This window comes from Bubalus bubalis, chromosome 1, assembly GCF_019923935.1.
Source record: "Bubalus bubalis isolate 160015118507 breed Murrah chromosome 1, NDDB_SH_1, whole genome shotgun sequence".
In the NCBI taxonomy this organism is placed as follows: Eukaryota; Metazoa; Chordata; class Mammalia; order Artiodactyla; family Bovidae; genus Bubalus; species Bubalus bubalis.
In genome coordinates, this window is record NC_059157.1 from 26,003,680 (window position 1) to 26,020,058 (window position 16,379).

Sequence of the window (16,379 nt, forward strand, 5' to 3'; positions counted from 1 at the left end):
TTTACAACTCTACAGAAATTATTTTCTTAGTATCATTGTTTGGCTAAATTCCTTGTTATATGTATATACTTTCTTTTATATTTATCTGTTTTTCTCATTGAATGGTTAATTCCATTTCTAACACTATTTCAAACATAGGGAGATTGACTTTTCTTTTCTTGGTTCAAAGAGATTAACTTTAGTGTTTCTCAATGGACATAGATTTTGAAATAATATATTTACATTGTGTTCAGCATCTGTCAATATTTTGAAAAAGTTGAGAGTTGAATATTGAAAGAGTTGAATTAAGCTTCTGAAGTCATTACAACATTTTTTGTATTTTACCTTGCTAAATTTTGTTAAAGGCTTCAAATTCCCAAGACAAAATTTTTTTTACCATCTGAAATCTAATTTGACATTTTTCCCCATATAACTGACATATAACATTAGTTTCAGGTGTACAACATGGTTCACCAAATATATCTCAATATATTTCTATATATTGCAAAACGATCACCACAATAAATCTAGTTAACATCTGTCACCATACATAAAATTTCTTGTGGTGAGAATTTTTAAGATACACTCTCTTAGCAACTTGTAAAAAAGCAATACAGTGTTTTCAATTTTAGTCTCCATTCTGTACATCTCCACGACATACTTATTTTAAACTCCAAGTTTGTACCTTTTGATCCCCTTTCCCCAGGCCCAACCAACACTTATTAATAGTTTGTTTTTTTGTTCTCCCAGATCTGGCCATGCAACAGTGTAAGCCACTCCTGAGTTTGCTGCTGAATTCAGACGGCTTAGATCCACAAGTGAGTTGGCATCTATACATTTCCTTTATTATATTTCAGTTGCTTTAGCTTTTGGTAACAAAATGGCATTTGTTATGAAAAAGAACATACATATATATGTAACTCAGTCACTTTGCTGTACAGCAGAAATGAACACACACACAATATGGCACTTGTGCTAATGAAAATCCTATTTGTTGCATTTTGGAACTGTTAAGTTGTGTCAAGGCATATCTGTTTTTTGAAATTTTAGAAAATTCTCTAGGACTTGATACTATATTTGGAACACTGCTAAAATCACTGTGAATGAACTTATGTAGTTTTTACTGACGTACACCCTGGAAAAGATCCTGATGCTGGGAAAGATTGAGGGCAGGAGGAGACAGGGGTGACATAGGATGAGGTGGTTGGATGGCATCAGCGACTCAGCGGACATGAGTTTGCACAAACTCCAAGAGACAGCGAAAGGCAGGGAAGCCTGGAAGCCTTAGTGACTGAACAACAACCCTGGAAAACATCAACTGTCCAAGTGTGATTGCATTCCAATCATGCGAGTCTCTGGTTCTTGGCTGCTTTCTCGTTTGTGCTTTGCCTGGTTCCTGCTTCACCTTCAGCTGCAGTTCAGGGTCAGGGTGCTAACTCCACCTCACTAGAGAATTGGGGTGGGGGGCAGGTAAGCCACCACCTCAGGAAAACTCAAGGTCTCCAGGTACCAGCTTCTATTTCTCTCAGGCTTTCTTAGTGGCCGTAGAACTGGAATTTCAAATTGGAAATCTCGCATACCAACAACGGTTCCTAAACGTCCAGCCATGAAAACCCCAAACGCCACACCTAGAATTCAAACCCCACTCTGCCTCAGAAAGTGATAGAAATCACTGGAAATTATCATGGACATCATGATGCAGTTTTCAATGCTACCATGGAGAATCTCATTCAGACATTTAAATTACTCTGATGATGTCTGCCTGCATAGTGTCATACCCCAGATGGAGGTTTAAGAATATAAAACCTGCTGATAAGGCTTCTCTAACACATCCTAGCACAAACTGTTGGAGTCACAGCTAGTAGGGAAGAATATATTCTCTTATGAATCCTACATGGGGTTAAAATGACACCTAATAAGGGGTCTCAGACAGTAAACCATCTGCCTACAATGCGGGAGACCCGGGTTCAATCCCTGGGTTGGGAAGATCTCCTGGAGAAGGAAATGGCAACCCAGTCCAGTATTCTTGCCTGGAAAATCCCATAGACAGAGAAGCCTGGTAGGCTACAGTCAATGGGGTTGCAAAGAGTCGGAAACGACTGAGCAACTTCACTTCAATGCAAACTTGCTTGCAGAGAAAAGATTAAAAAAAAACAAACAAACAAACAAAAAAACAGCCCCAATGTCCATAAGGAGTGAAGTGAAGTGAAAGTCACTCAGTTGTGTCTGACTCTTTGTGATCCCATGCACTATATAGTCCATGGATTTCACCAGGCCAGAATACTGGAGTGGGTGGCCGCTCCTTCTCCAGGGGATCTTCCCTACCCAGGGATTGAACTCTGGTCTCCCACAATGCAGGTAGATTCTTTACCAGCTGAGCCACCAAGGAAGCCCAAATAAAGCAGAACCTGCCATGCTGCGCTGTGCTGAGTTGCTCAGTCGTGTCCGACTCTTTGTAACCCCATGGACTGTAGCCTGTCAGGTGCCTCTGTCCAAGGGATTCTCCAGGCAAGAATTCTGGAGCTGGTAGCCGTATTCTCCTCCAGGGGATCTTCCCAACCCAGGGATCACACCCAGGTCTTCTACACTGCAGGTGGACTCTTTACCATCTGAGCCACTAGGGAAGCCCGTCCATAAGTAGAGGTGTGCTTAAATAAATGTATGGTACATTTATACAACGGAACATCACAGCTGTAACACACAAATAGAAAGCTCTCTGTGTTAAATGAAAAAAACACGGTCAAGAGCAATGTAGATGATGTGTCTCATTGTATCAAGAGGTATGTACTTTTTTGCTTATAAATTCATAACAAAGCTTTCATATAATATATATGAAAGTACTAACGGTGTTTACCTTTTCAGAGAAGACAACAGGAACCAGATCGATATAAAGGTGTTCTAGTGCACTTTTAAATACTTTGAAAACACAAGGCAAATACATTGCAGGCTTCCCTAATGGCACAGTGGTAAAGAATCTGCCAAAGAATGCTCAAACTACCACATGATTGCACTCGTCTCACACACCAGCAAAGTAATGCTCAAAATTCTCCAAGCCAGACTTCAATAGTATATGAACCGTGAACTTCCAGATGTTCAAACTGGATTTAAAAAAGGAAGAGGAACCAGAGATCAAATTGCCAACATTTGCTGGATCACTGAAAAAGCAAGAGAGTTCCAGAAAAACATCTACTTCTGCTTTATTGATTATGCCAAAGCCTTTGACTGTATGCATCACAACAAACTGTGGAAAATTCTTCAAGAGATGGGAATACCAGACCACCTTACCTGCCTCCTGAGAAATCTGTATGCAGGTCAGGAAGCAACAGTTAGAAGTGGACATGGAACAACAGACTGGTTCCAAATAGGGAAAGGAGTACATCAAGGCTGTATATTGTCACCGTGCTTATTTAACTTATATGTAGAATATATCATGCGAAATGCCGGGTTGGATGAAGCATAAGCTGGAATCAAGATTGCTGGGAGAAATATCAATAACCTCAGATATGCAGATGACACTACCCTTATGGCAGAAAGTGAAGAGGAACTAAAGAGCCTCTTGATGAAAGTGAAAAAAGAGAGTGAAAAAGTTGGCTTAAAACTCAACATTCCAAAAACTAATATCATGGCATCCAGTCCCATCACTTCATAGCAAATAGATAGGGAAACAATGGAAACAGTTAAAGACTTTATTTTGGGGGGCTCCAAAATCACTGCAGATGGTGACTGCAGCCATGAAATCAAAAGACCCTTTCTCCTTGGAAGGAAAGCTATGACCAACCTAGACAGCATATTAAAAAGTAGAGACATTACCTTGCCTACAAATGTCCGTCTAGTCAAAGCTATGGTTTTTCCAGTAGTAGATGTATGGATATGAGAGTTGGACTATAAAGAAAGCTGAGCACTGAAGAATTGATGCTTTTGAACTGTGGTGCTGGAGAAGACTCTTGAGAGTCCCTTGAACTGCAAGAAGATCAAACCAGTCAATCCTAAGGGAAAACAGTCCTGAATATTCGTTGGAAGGACTGATGCTGAAGCTGAAGCTCCAATAGTTTGGCCACCTGATATGAAGAACTGACTCATTGGAAAAGACCCTGATGCTGGGAAGGATTGATGGTGGGAGGAGAAGGGGACGACAGAGGATGGGATGGTTGGATGTCATCATGGACTAGATGGACATGAGTTTGAGCAAGCTCTGGGAGTTGGTGATGGACAGGGAAGTCTGGCATGCTGCAGTCCATGGGGTCGCAAAGAGTCTGACACGACTGAGTGACTGAACTGAACCAATCTGCCCACAATGTGAGAGACTCAGGTTCCATCCCTAGGTTGGGAAGATCCCATGGAGGAGAAAATAGCAACCCACTCCAGTATTCTTGTCTGGAAAATCCCACGGAGATAGGAGGTGAGGCTACAGTCCATGGGGTCACAAAAAGAGTCAGACATGACTTAGTGACTAAAACAACTACAACAAATATATTACCTACTCAAAATTAAAATGTAATATTTTTTAAAGGTGGTTAAAATGAATTCTGAGCTTCAATCTTTAACACTTAACCATCAAGCAAACAGTCAATCCATGTTTTTTCTATGGGGAATCTGGGCAGAAATCTAAATAATGCAGCTTCTATTGAATGTGAATTCTCAGAATAGATTTACATATCTTCAAGTTTTAACCTAAGAGCAAATAAGCATACAGACTGCCCTCTACCTAGAGCTGGAAAAGCACGCTGTGACCTCAATCTTCCGCTCCATATACTGTGCTCCCTGAGGACGCAGCTGTACCACATGACAGCTGATGACCCAGTTTGAGCATCCTTCCCTCCCTCCTCACCCTTGGACCAACGGAAGATCCGAGACCATGCAAAAATCTCCAGTGATGCTCAAAGCCCCAGTGCTCATAAACAGAGTACTTTGTAATGCCAAAAATCAACAGCTTCCCTTAAATCCTACTGGATTCGTTATTATAGCAAGTTAGCTTAATATGAACCAAACTTTGCCCTTGTGTTACCTTTATTAACATGTTACCATTTTGATAATACAACCATTTAAAACTAAAAAAATCTCATTTATTATCTCCATTAAGAGGCTATCTAATTGTAAAGAATCAACTTACTCAGAAATCTTAAAACTAAATGTTAACTTTCACATAGATTCAGATGCATGTTGACAAGATAATTACCACTGTGTGTCTGATCAGACCTTCCTGGACTTCATTCCAATGAAACTGAAACCTCCATCAGGAAAACCAAAGTCCTGAGTCCAGGACATTTGCTCACTTGAAAAATAGCTGGATAACACTGTTTACTCTCTTTGTTCTTTCTACTCAGAAATCTCAATGTAATAAAATTTCAAACGAGCCTAAAGAACTTATTTATCATCCTCTTAAAGAAAATAGTTGAAGGAAGAAGAACAGGCCCATGTTTCAGGCTCAGTCACTCAGGCATATGGACCCCCACCCTAAAGGCAAAACACTTATTTCTGAGAGAAAGACATAACTATTCAGACAGGGACTAACCTAGCTGCTGAGGATACAACCATCCTAAGGCAAGAACAAGCCACTGACAGAATCTTCTTGCTTTCTGAATATTAAAATCAAGCAAGAGACAAGACCTACGAGGAGAGGTTGCCTTGACTCGAATGAAAAACTATACGTAGCCTTCAGTAACTAACATTTGTTTCATATATCTATTGATTTCTTATTCATTTACTCACCAAATGTTTATCAAAATCTACCGTGTGGCTTTGCTGTGGGCAGGTGGACCTGCCTGGTGTTTTGGGGGTGGTGGAAGCAGGTATAAGAGGGCTGCTGCTGCTTAGTCGCTTCAGTCGTGTCCAACTCTGTGCAACCCCATAGACGGCAGCCCACCAGGCTTCCCCGTCCCTGGGATTCTCCAGGCAAGAACACTGGAGTGGGTTGCTATTTCCTTCTCCAATGTGTGAAAGTAAAAAGTGAAAGTGAAGTCGCTCAGTCATGTCCGACTCCTAGCAACCCCATGGACTGCAGCCTACCAGGCTCCTCCGTCCATGGGATTTTCCAGGCAAGAGTACTGGAGTGGGGTGCCATTGGCGGTGCCCTACAAAGATACACGAAGACACCTTGTGTCTGATAGTCAGCTCTTCCTGTTTAACTCACACACACAGCTATCTGCAAAGGTGATGGTCACTGGCAGGCATGTGCCTTCCGCTACATTACTGCCTTGACAAGTAAGGCTTGTGGGTTAATAAAACACAAGCAGTGAGCTAACAAGCTTGGCCAGACAACTGGTTCCTGTCTTTCTACTTTAATCTGAACCTCCTCGTCTAAAACACTTCCTGGGACACCTGTCTCTCCACAGGCTCTTTCTGAAAGTCAGTGTTTGCTCAGCAATTGAGGATGGCAGTTTATGCTGAGGGAGAAATTCCATGACAACGAGGTCTTAAATGTGGACTACCTGGAAATACGTGCTCTGATAAGAGGGAGCATCCAGTTCTGAAACGATGATCCACGTGACCCCTGTGCATTCAGCAAATGGCTGCTGGATGTGCCTCTAGCAAGTTGGTCCCGGACTTTTACGCCGCAGAGACAGAAACAGGCCACTGCCGATGGCCATATGCTAATTAGGAAAGAGAATTATGTGCACAGTGCAGTGAGAGGATTGGGAGGAACACCTGGATCTGCGACCAACAAGAAAGGGTGCTGGAGACACAGTGTGGATGGACGTTTGCACGTCTGGCAGACAGATATGACAGCAGAAAACACCAAGGCGGAGAAGTATGGGAGCCCTGGAGGTCCTGACGTTTGGTGCTGACAGCAAAGCACTCCTGAGGTTAAAGTAGGAGGATGTGGCTGGAAGTAGAAACAGGGGCCAGACAGGAGTGCCATACAAGGTTTATCCTGGTAGGAGACCCAGAGCAGTGCTGAGCAAGGGCCTGGAGATGCAGGGCAAGGGGGAGACCTGAGGGGGTGAGCAAAGGGAGGCCCAGGGTCGGGGAGGGACTCGTGGCTAGGGCAGTGAGAACCGGCAGGAAATGACGAATGTGTTTACGAGGCAGAGCACCTGGATCAAGAGGAGTGCCAGATAACTCATAGTTTGCAGCTCAGAGGTAACACACAAAGGAGCTGATTAGCACGTGAGAATCAGAGAGAGGGCCGAGGGACCCGGTGGGCAGGCATCCTACACTCTAATACCCTGCTCCTCATTCTCCAAAAAGATGCTATTCTAGCCTCACCAGCCCCATAAGGCTTTCCAAACAGACTTGTCAGCTGGGGTGTTTTCCCCAGGAGCAAATCGGTTCTTTACTTCCCCTTGTCCCAGATGCTGCCCCTAATACAAGCCAGGGCTTCTCTGGTGGCTCAGATGGTAAAGAATCTGCCTGCAATGCGGGATACCTGTGTTCGATCCCTGGGTTGGGAAGATCCCCTGGAAGAGGGCACAGCAACCCCACTCCAATATTTTGGCCTGGAGAATCCCCATGGACAGAGGAGCCTGGTGGTCCACAGTCCATGGGGTCACAAAGACCCAGACACAACTAAACACAGCACACACAGTGCAAGCCTACTAACACACACTTTCCCAGTCTGATGAACTGCAGATCCACGAAATCTAGATGGTCTTACCAAGATTTTATAAGAAATCATTACTCAGTGTTGTATGAGAGGAGGAAGTTAGCATCCGCCTTGACAAGAGTGGAAGAAGCCCTCAAGCCCAACAACATGCATATTATAGTTAAGGTGCTGACTCTTGCTTTGTGGCATCTAACCATTATTTAAATAAACAAACTAAGAAACAAGTCAGTGTCATTAGCTTAAATTTGTATAAACCTTTTCAATATTCCTTTCACTATGAGTTTGCTCTAGAAGTGTTCTTAGTAATCATAATGTAGAAGCCACACGTAGCTTTTTTCTACTTCTAGGTAGGTATGGCATTTGCTTACTGTGGAACATTTCAAGCTCAACAAAGCACAGTGTTTAGACTTTTAAAATTACCCAAGCTAATTCTTTTGGAAGCAGATGGGGAGGAGTGCCTTAAGACACCTATTAAAATTTTATAGTACTAGACTGTTGGACCTGCTGCAGTGCCATGTATCACATGTAAAATGGTTTTACTTTTTAATTTCAAAAGTAGATTACAGGATAGAAGGCATATTCCTATTAAATACTCTTATTTCAGGATAATTATTGCTTAGACAACTTTTCCTGAAAAACCAACCAAACTTGATCTTAAACGTTTTCCATGTGGCTGGCAGGGAAAGAAAAGCACATTTCTCATGTTCTTAAAATGGACTACTAACTGTAAATAAAAGTTAACAGAAATTCATTACATTTGAAAAAAAATTTTTTTTTCAGCAATACTTTTAAGAAAGTATCAGTTCCGTCAATTTGTTGACTAATTTTCCATCAATTTGTTTCTAAATAATAGAAATGCACCTTAATATGTTAAGCTTCTGGATTTGTTTCATGACTAGAAGAGCATACTAAAATACCTGCAAGTAGTAAAATTGCATGCCTGTAACCTTAGCAATTCCAAAGATGCCAAATGAAAATATTTTTAATCACCTAACAAGCAAAAATTTCATCTGGAACATGAATTTTATAGTAGGGGAAGAAAATCTGAATTTTTATCTCAACTTAAAATAAGGAACAAACGTCTCTTATTATACTTGTTTACAATGTATATGAACAAATTGGATAGGTCTTTCCCTGGTAGCTTCGTTGGTAAAGAAGCCACCTATAATGCAGGAGACACTGGTTTGATTCCTGGGTCGGGCAAAGCCACTGGAGAAGAGATAGGCTACCCACTCCAGTATTCTTGGGCTTCCCTGGTGGCTAAGCTGGTAAAAAATCTACCTGCAATGTGGGAGACCTGGGTTCGATCCCTGGGTTGGGAAGATGCCCTGGAGAAGGGAAAGGCCACCCACTCCAGTATCCTGGCCTGGAGAATTCCATGGGCTTGCAGAGAAGTCGGACACTACTGAGCAACCTTCACTTTCACTCTCCTCAGAGCACAAGGAGGAAGATAAATATGTGACTGAGGTGTCACTCCACAGGATAGCAGCTCCGGGACTGGCTCTTTCTCTTTGTTACTAAGGCAAATGACGGGAAATATTAAATGCGAACTGTTCATATGAACTTTCATTTTGTTTTTGTCTGAAGGATCATTTTGTCTGAAGAATCATAATAGGAACCTGAGAAGATGCCTGGCATCACAAAGCCAAGCTGTGCTGTTGATTTCAGCGATGACGGCATGCGCCAAGACGTCCCTTTAAATTTACCACATGGACGAACACAGCACCAAGAATAACACTCTGTCACCACAAGGAACCATTTCCAAAACAAGAACAAACAAAACTCTACATGGCCCTTCTTGCTGTATCCACTGCAAGCACATGTACCTTGTCAGATTTTTAAAAACTGTCTTTTCTGGACTTTTCCACCTTGAGCTAGCCAGCTTAGGTGATGTCGCCATTGTGCCAGCGAGGCCAGGCCCGGTGGGTCAGTGCTCCACAGCCACAGACGGTGTCCCTAACATCGTGGCCATGTGCAATCACGCGTTCTTCATCAAGCAGGGCCCCCAGCAGAGCAGCAGGGCTGACAAGGCACATGCAGACAAAAGATCTGAGCGGGGAAAATAAATCCCCAAAGTGGGTCAAAAATCTCCTTATTGTGAATTAAAGATGATAGACTACCTTTAATAGACAGTAGAAACAAAAGTTAGAGTAGCCAATTAAAACATTCAACATTAGGAATTTGTCTAATACAAGTGGGCTTCCCTGGTAGCTCAGACAGTAAACAACCCGCCTGCCATGCGGGAGACCTGGGTTCGATCCCTGGGTTGGGAAGATCCTCTGGAGGAGGGCATGGCAACCCACTCCAGTATTCTTGCCTGGAGAATCCCTAAGGATAGAGGAATCTGGCGGGATACAGTCCATGCGGTTGCAAAGAGTCCAACACGACTGAGCAACTAAGCACAGCACAGATACTATAAATAATAAATAAAAAGAGAATGTTGTTCTCAAAATATTAACCAGTTATGGAAAAATAATTTGAGTATGAGATGTCTAAAATTCAAGTAACAAGGAACAATAGGAAAAAGCCCAGTCTCTCACACAAAAAGAAGCTTTATTGGTATTAATGTTACCCAGAGCTACATAATTGATGCCTTTTATAAAGGACTCTCATGTGCTAGGGCTTCCCTGGGGGCTCAGATTGTAAAATTTCACCCACAGTGCAGGAGCCCTAAGTTTGATTCCTGGGTCGAGCAGATTCCCCTGGAGAAGAGAATGGCTACCCACTCCAGTAACTCTTGCCTGGAGAATCCCATGGATGGAGGAGCCTGGCGGGCTACAGTCCATGGGATCTCAAAAGAGTCGGACATGACTGAACTAACGCTTTCTTTCTTTCTCAGGTACTGAAATAACCCAAAGTATTACCTAAGCCAAATAAGAAAAATAATGTCCAATTTTGGATACATTTAAAAACACACCTGTTGTCTTTTTACCTAAGAAAATAGTAATGTGCATATACTATTAATAAAACACTATTACTGGCTGTGAAACATGCTTTAGAGCTAGTAAAAAGTACCATAATCTGTATTATTTCATGTATAGGGTGATTCTTTAATATCTAAAATTCAACCTAAATATTTCAATGTTTCTAATTAAATAAGCATTTACTATATATGTTTCCCGTGCCACATTCTTCCATTTTTTTCCAGATGAAAAACACTGTTTTCCTTCCCATTCTGAATCCAACTTCAAACTATACTGTATGGTTTATTTTCTATGTTTATGTGAAAACAGATACCACATTAAAGCACAATTCGGCATGCTAAAACTTTACCTTTTTCTTTCTACATCTAACTTTTAAAGACTTATCAAAAATATTACCTATTATGAGTAAAAATTCATTTAACATATCACTGCTGTCTTAAATAGACTGCAATAACTATGAAAGGGCACATTTTAATGTCATAGCAAAGCTGAAGCTATAAGACTGCCATATCAAAGAGTTCAGTATCAATCTATGCCAAGACATTTTTAACATAATGCCATTCACAAAACCAGTTCCTAGTAAATGCTTATCAATGTGGCATGAGGCCAGTGTAACTTTCAAAGCCGCCTTCCAGGAAACTGAAAAGAAAACTGTGGATTCACAGAAGCGATAACAAAGCGGGTGGTGGAAGGCCATATCTCTCTTCTATTGTTCTTGAATTTGATCCTTTTGATGTTTTTTTGCATTATACAAATGACTGAATAGCTTAATTTCTTACAAACAATTCTAAATATATATAGTTATTTTATGGAAGCTTTCTAAAATGCTTTCACTGGCTTCTATATTTTGTAATATGTGAGAGAAACACAAGAAATTAAAATTTAGCATCACCTTAATGTATGACTAGGAGCCCCACCATATGTTCCTAATAAAATATATCTTTTATTAATACATTTTAAATACATAAAACCACATTTAATGTTGAGAACATTCTTTCTCAGTGTACTATAACTGAAAATTAATTCATTTAAGAGAGCAAAATCAACTATTAACCTCTATGTCCAAACCATAAAATAACTTGAAAGTGTCCAATTAACATAGCTACAAACTAGGTGATCATTACCAAAAAAAATTCATATCCTAAAAAAGAAGAAACGATGAGGTGTGTTGCAAGATTCAACTTGCTAAATGATATACTGCCCTTATTTATAAGCTATCAGTATTAGCTTTTGAGAAATTAGTTTTGCCTTCTCTGTGGCAGTTGCTATAATAGGGCTCTAATCTCTCTTTACCTGCATGCACTACAGAGATTGGAGAAGTGAAACACTCAATTTCCCAGCTTCCTTTGCAGGTAGAAACAGCCATGTGACTGAGATTTAGCCAATGAGATGTAAGCATGAGTGATATGGCACTGCTCCTTCCCTGGGTCTGGTTTCTGCTGCCTGCAGGAGCCATTGTGAGATCATGAGGCAACATTCATGAGAATAAGGCTAAGAAAATAGCATAGTGTTAATCCTGACATTGCTGAGCCTCTGAACAAGGTAAGAGCTGCTTCTTGCTATGTGAGACAAATAAACTCCTTCTAAGTCGAGCTGTCTTAACAAACTGCACCTAAAAGCATTTCTGGGGCTTCCCTGGTGGTTCAGTGGTAAATATGTTTCCAGTGCAGGAAACACAGGTTCAATCCCTGATCCACGAAGATCCCACAACCTGCCGAGCAACTAAGCCCTGTGCACCATAACTCTTGAGCTCATCTTCAGAGTCCACATGCTGCAAGTACTGAAGCCAGGGTGCCCAAGAGCGTGTGCTCTGCAACAAGAGAAGCCTCAGCAATGAGAAGCCCTTGCAGCAACAGAGACCACACACAGCCAAAAATAAATAAATAAAACTATTTTGAAAGCACTTCTGTTGGATGGTCTGAAAAGTGAACACCAAACATAAGAACACTACAATGACTTTCATTTTAATTAAACACTTAATCTTGTTCAGCCTCACTCTTACCAAATACCTAGGCAAAATGGTTCTCTTTAGTGTGGCTTCAAGTAAATGAAAATATCTTGTGTTATTGATAATACTCCTCCTGCCTTTCCTCAGAGTATGTGTAAATACACACCTCCCCTCTTTGCTTAGAGTAATTGCTTTTACTTTTACTAGCTCAGCAGAAAGAATTCTCTTAGTGCCGTGAATTGCCTTCACTTGGGTCAATGAGAATATCAACTCTGAGGTTCAAACTGGCACTTTTCATAATAATGAGTACAAGTATCTATCTCCAGCTGCACAGAAAACCCAGATTCCAACAGAACTGGAGGCAAGGAGTATTTCTACAGAGACGATTCCTTTCCCTCTGCTGACTCGTAAGATGGAAATGAATACGTTGAGGCAAAATTCTGAGCTACACTGAACCGGGTGCTTTGGTGAAGTCAGTGAAACCACTTTGGCCCTCTTAGCAGGTGTGGGCCCTCCTGGGATGCTACCGTCTTCACCTACTCTGGACGTCCTGCAACATCACCCACAACTGACACATTCACATTCATTCCTTCGTCTGTTTAACAGAGGAAACTGTATCCTGGACTGGACAGCACACTTTTGCCAATCAATTCATTAATATTACAGCGCACAGTGCCCTGCACAAGGGTTGGTGAAAGGGCCCATTCCATCTGGACCCCTATAACCACCACCTGACTGCTGGCAGCTCCCCCTCCACAGTCCATGCTCCAATGTGTTAAAATTCTTTCATTTTCTTGAAGGAGCTCACCTTCAAGGCTTTCCTCACCTCCAGGCTTTCACATGCTATTTTCTCTCCCTGGAACACCCTCTGTTTCTTGGCTAATTCCTCCTATCCTGGGGTCCCAGCTGACATGGCTCTTCCCGTGGAAGACCTGGGGAGTCAGCCTCACCTGCCGGGAGCTGCCTGGACACCTAGTCCATGTCGTACCATAACTGTCTGATGGTCTTTGCCTGACTCCGTGGTAAACTGTGGGCTGTGGGAAGGCAGGGGGCTACTTGTGACTTGGTCCTAGCTACAATATCAGCATCTGGCGTTGTACCTGCCACACAGGACATATCTAACAAATACTTGTTTATGAAATGAATGACTTGACCCTGCAATGTGAAAAGATAATCTGGAAGCAGGGGAAAGGCTGGTTGGTGGCAAAGACCAAAACTATAAAATCCTTCAAAAAGCTCCAAAGTATTAGACTGGGTGGTAACAAAACTGTTGATATTTGACTGTTTTTTACCTCTAAGAAGAGCAATTTCAAATGCTTCAGCCTAATAATAAAGCCTGAACTAGAGTAGGCAGAAGGCTTCCCAGGTGGTACAATGGTAAAGAACCCACCTGCCAATGGAGGAGCCTTCAGAGACTCAGGGAAGATCCCTGGAGGAGGGCATGACAATCCACTCCAATATTACTGGGCTTCCTTGGTAGTTTGGTAGCTTGGTAAAGAATCTGCCTGTAATGCAGGGGATCCTGGTTCGATTCATGGGTCAGGAAGCTCCTCTGGAGGAGGGCATGGCTACCCACTCCAGTATGCTTGCCTGAAGAATCCCATGGACAGAGGAGCCTGGCGGGCTAGAGTCCTTGGGGTCGCAAAGAGTCAGACACGACTGGAGTGACTGAGCATGCCCGCAGAATAGAGGGTATAAACAACAGGATTTTACAAGACAGAGTCATAGATTCTTGCAACCCGAGAATTGTGGTTAAATGAGAAAGAACAATGGGGGCTTTGAGGACATACTAAGCGCCAAACAATGGTGGTGTGAAGAGAAAGAAATCAGTATTCGCTGAGTTTGGGAAACAACCAGAGAACTCATTTAGATAAGAATAATTTTCAGGTGTCAGTAACACATCAAGGACTTTTAAATCTGGAGCCAGGAAATTCACAGAATTTGAGGTTGAAGGGACCTTGGAAATCATCTCGTCTGATTCCTTTATTCTGTATCCCTGTTTGGTTAAGTGATAAAGGTCACTGCCTTGGTTACCAGCAGAACCAAGGCTACAACCCTGGGCTCTTGGAATCCAGGCTGATACCACCGTGAGTGCAGCAACCAACGGCAACACCACCTCTTTTTCTACTGTTTACAACCCAGATGGATAGGAAGAAATCTGACTACTCCAATCTATTTTTTATTGGAAGATTTCTCAGACTCTCTAGTTACATAAAATGGATAAGCTCATAAAAGATTCTTACTGGGGTAAGTAGAATTATATTCTTTACTTAATTATAAAATGCTTCCTACATGCAAAACTCTTTTTTCCATCATGGCTATTCACTAGATCTAACAAAATTACAGCAAGATTCACAGCTGGAAAAAAATCTAAAAAAACAAAAAATAAAACCAAGAGGTCCCAGGTTTTAGTTCCATCTCTGCCACTGGCTATGTGTCCTTGGGCAAGTTAATTCTCTGGGCCTCCGACCTCCTGGTGTAAAATCAGATAAACTAGATCACCTTTAAGTACACTGAAACTATGATGGCCATCAAAGGAATGGTTCAAAATATTTTTATGTAAATCCAAAAAAATGTGCCCCAAGTGTCACTATTAGTCAAACTCTGGTAATAAAAGCTTTAAGCTGCCTTGATCTGCTTTATAAACACAGTAGAAACAACCTACAATGTTTTCTAATGGAAGATTGGTTTAAATCATGGCTCAGTCAGCAACGGGATGTTATATGACTGCTAAAACGCACGTGGTAGATAAGTGTGTTAACATGCAAACCTAAGATACGTCCATGCTTAAAAGTAAGCTATAAAAGAGTGTATATTATGCTTCCATTTCTGTAAAACAAAAAGGGGTAAAAAAGCTTACATGGGCTTACACATGACTCAAAAAATTACTGGAAGGATAAACAAGCCCCCACGAGCGTGGCTGCCTCTGTGGAGAGGGCACGGGGACTGGGTAAGAAAGAGACTCACCTGGAACTGTACAACCTTCTGCACTGTCTGATTTTCTTTTTAACTTGGAATGTGGATTGATTTTTTTTTTTTAAGTTAAAATTAAAAGCCACTTGGGAGCTATTTTAGATTACAGATTGTTACAAATACAGGGTACCCTTTTATCTTTATTTTTCACCTTTTTATTCTTTAAAGTTGAGAAAAATGACAGTGGTGTATAGGCTAGGAGAGACACAGCCACTGTTTCCCTCGGAACTTGTTCCATTTACCTTCAGCTGTCAGCTCAGACTGAGAGGGAAAGGCTGGCAGATTCCGGTGACAGGTCAAGGGGAGTTATGAAACACAAGGAAGAGCTGCTGGAGAAAAACGGGAATTATCCCACAGGGCAGGGAGATGCCCCTGGAAAAACTATAAGCAGTCAGCTGAGAAAAATCACTGGGGACAGAGATGGAAAACAAGACCCAGAAGAGCCGGCATTCATGGGGAACAAAACAACATCTACTCAATATTTACATACTCAGAGGATCCTAGCACGGTTACCACTAACCAGCCCAGATTCAAAAGATCAGCACTCCCGTGTTTATAGCATGAAATCAACTTAATTGACCATAGTTGCAATTATATCCAAACAACAGGCAGCGACGGGAGGCAAATGAATCCTCTCAAAGTGGGCAGGCAGGTGACATGTGCCTAAAATATACTCTGCATTCATTTCCATCTCTAGGCACAGAAAATAAAAAGCAGATACAAGCAAGAAGATCAGAGGCAGTCTCTTGTGATTTGCAAACATTTTCGCCATGAAGCTTGGAAAACTTAATTTGTCGTTCATTTCCTACCTGTCCACAAGCATTATGATGCTTTATTTCAGCATGTTGAGAACACAGCCATCGTTTAGTATACCAAACCAGCCTGTCACAACCTCAGTGAGGAACTACAGAACGAAAAACTACAGAACCCTCTCTTTTCATCTCCTTCTTTAAAGGAAAGAGAGCTAGTTGTCTTGATTTACCTGTCTCCCATCTCTGAAATCATGTGAAGG

At 41.7% G+C, this 16,379-nt stretch overlaps 1 protein-coding gene and 1 non-coding gene across 8 annotated transcripts in view; one reads left to right on the forward strand and one right to left on the reverse strand.

Annotated features, from left to right (window-relative positions):
* Window positions 1-16,379, reverse strand: part of MTUS1 (microtubule associated scaffold protein 1) — a 188,243-nt gene that overhangs the window by 49,223 nt on the left and 122,641 nt on the right. The window lies entirely within an intron of this gene.
* On the forward strand, window positions 7,601-7,724 carry LOC112587479. The gene has a single exon (XR_003111989.3). It is a non-coding gene; the product is annotated as a U6atac minor spliceosomal RNA (small nuclear RNA).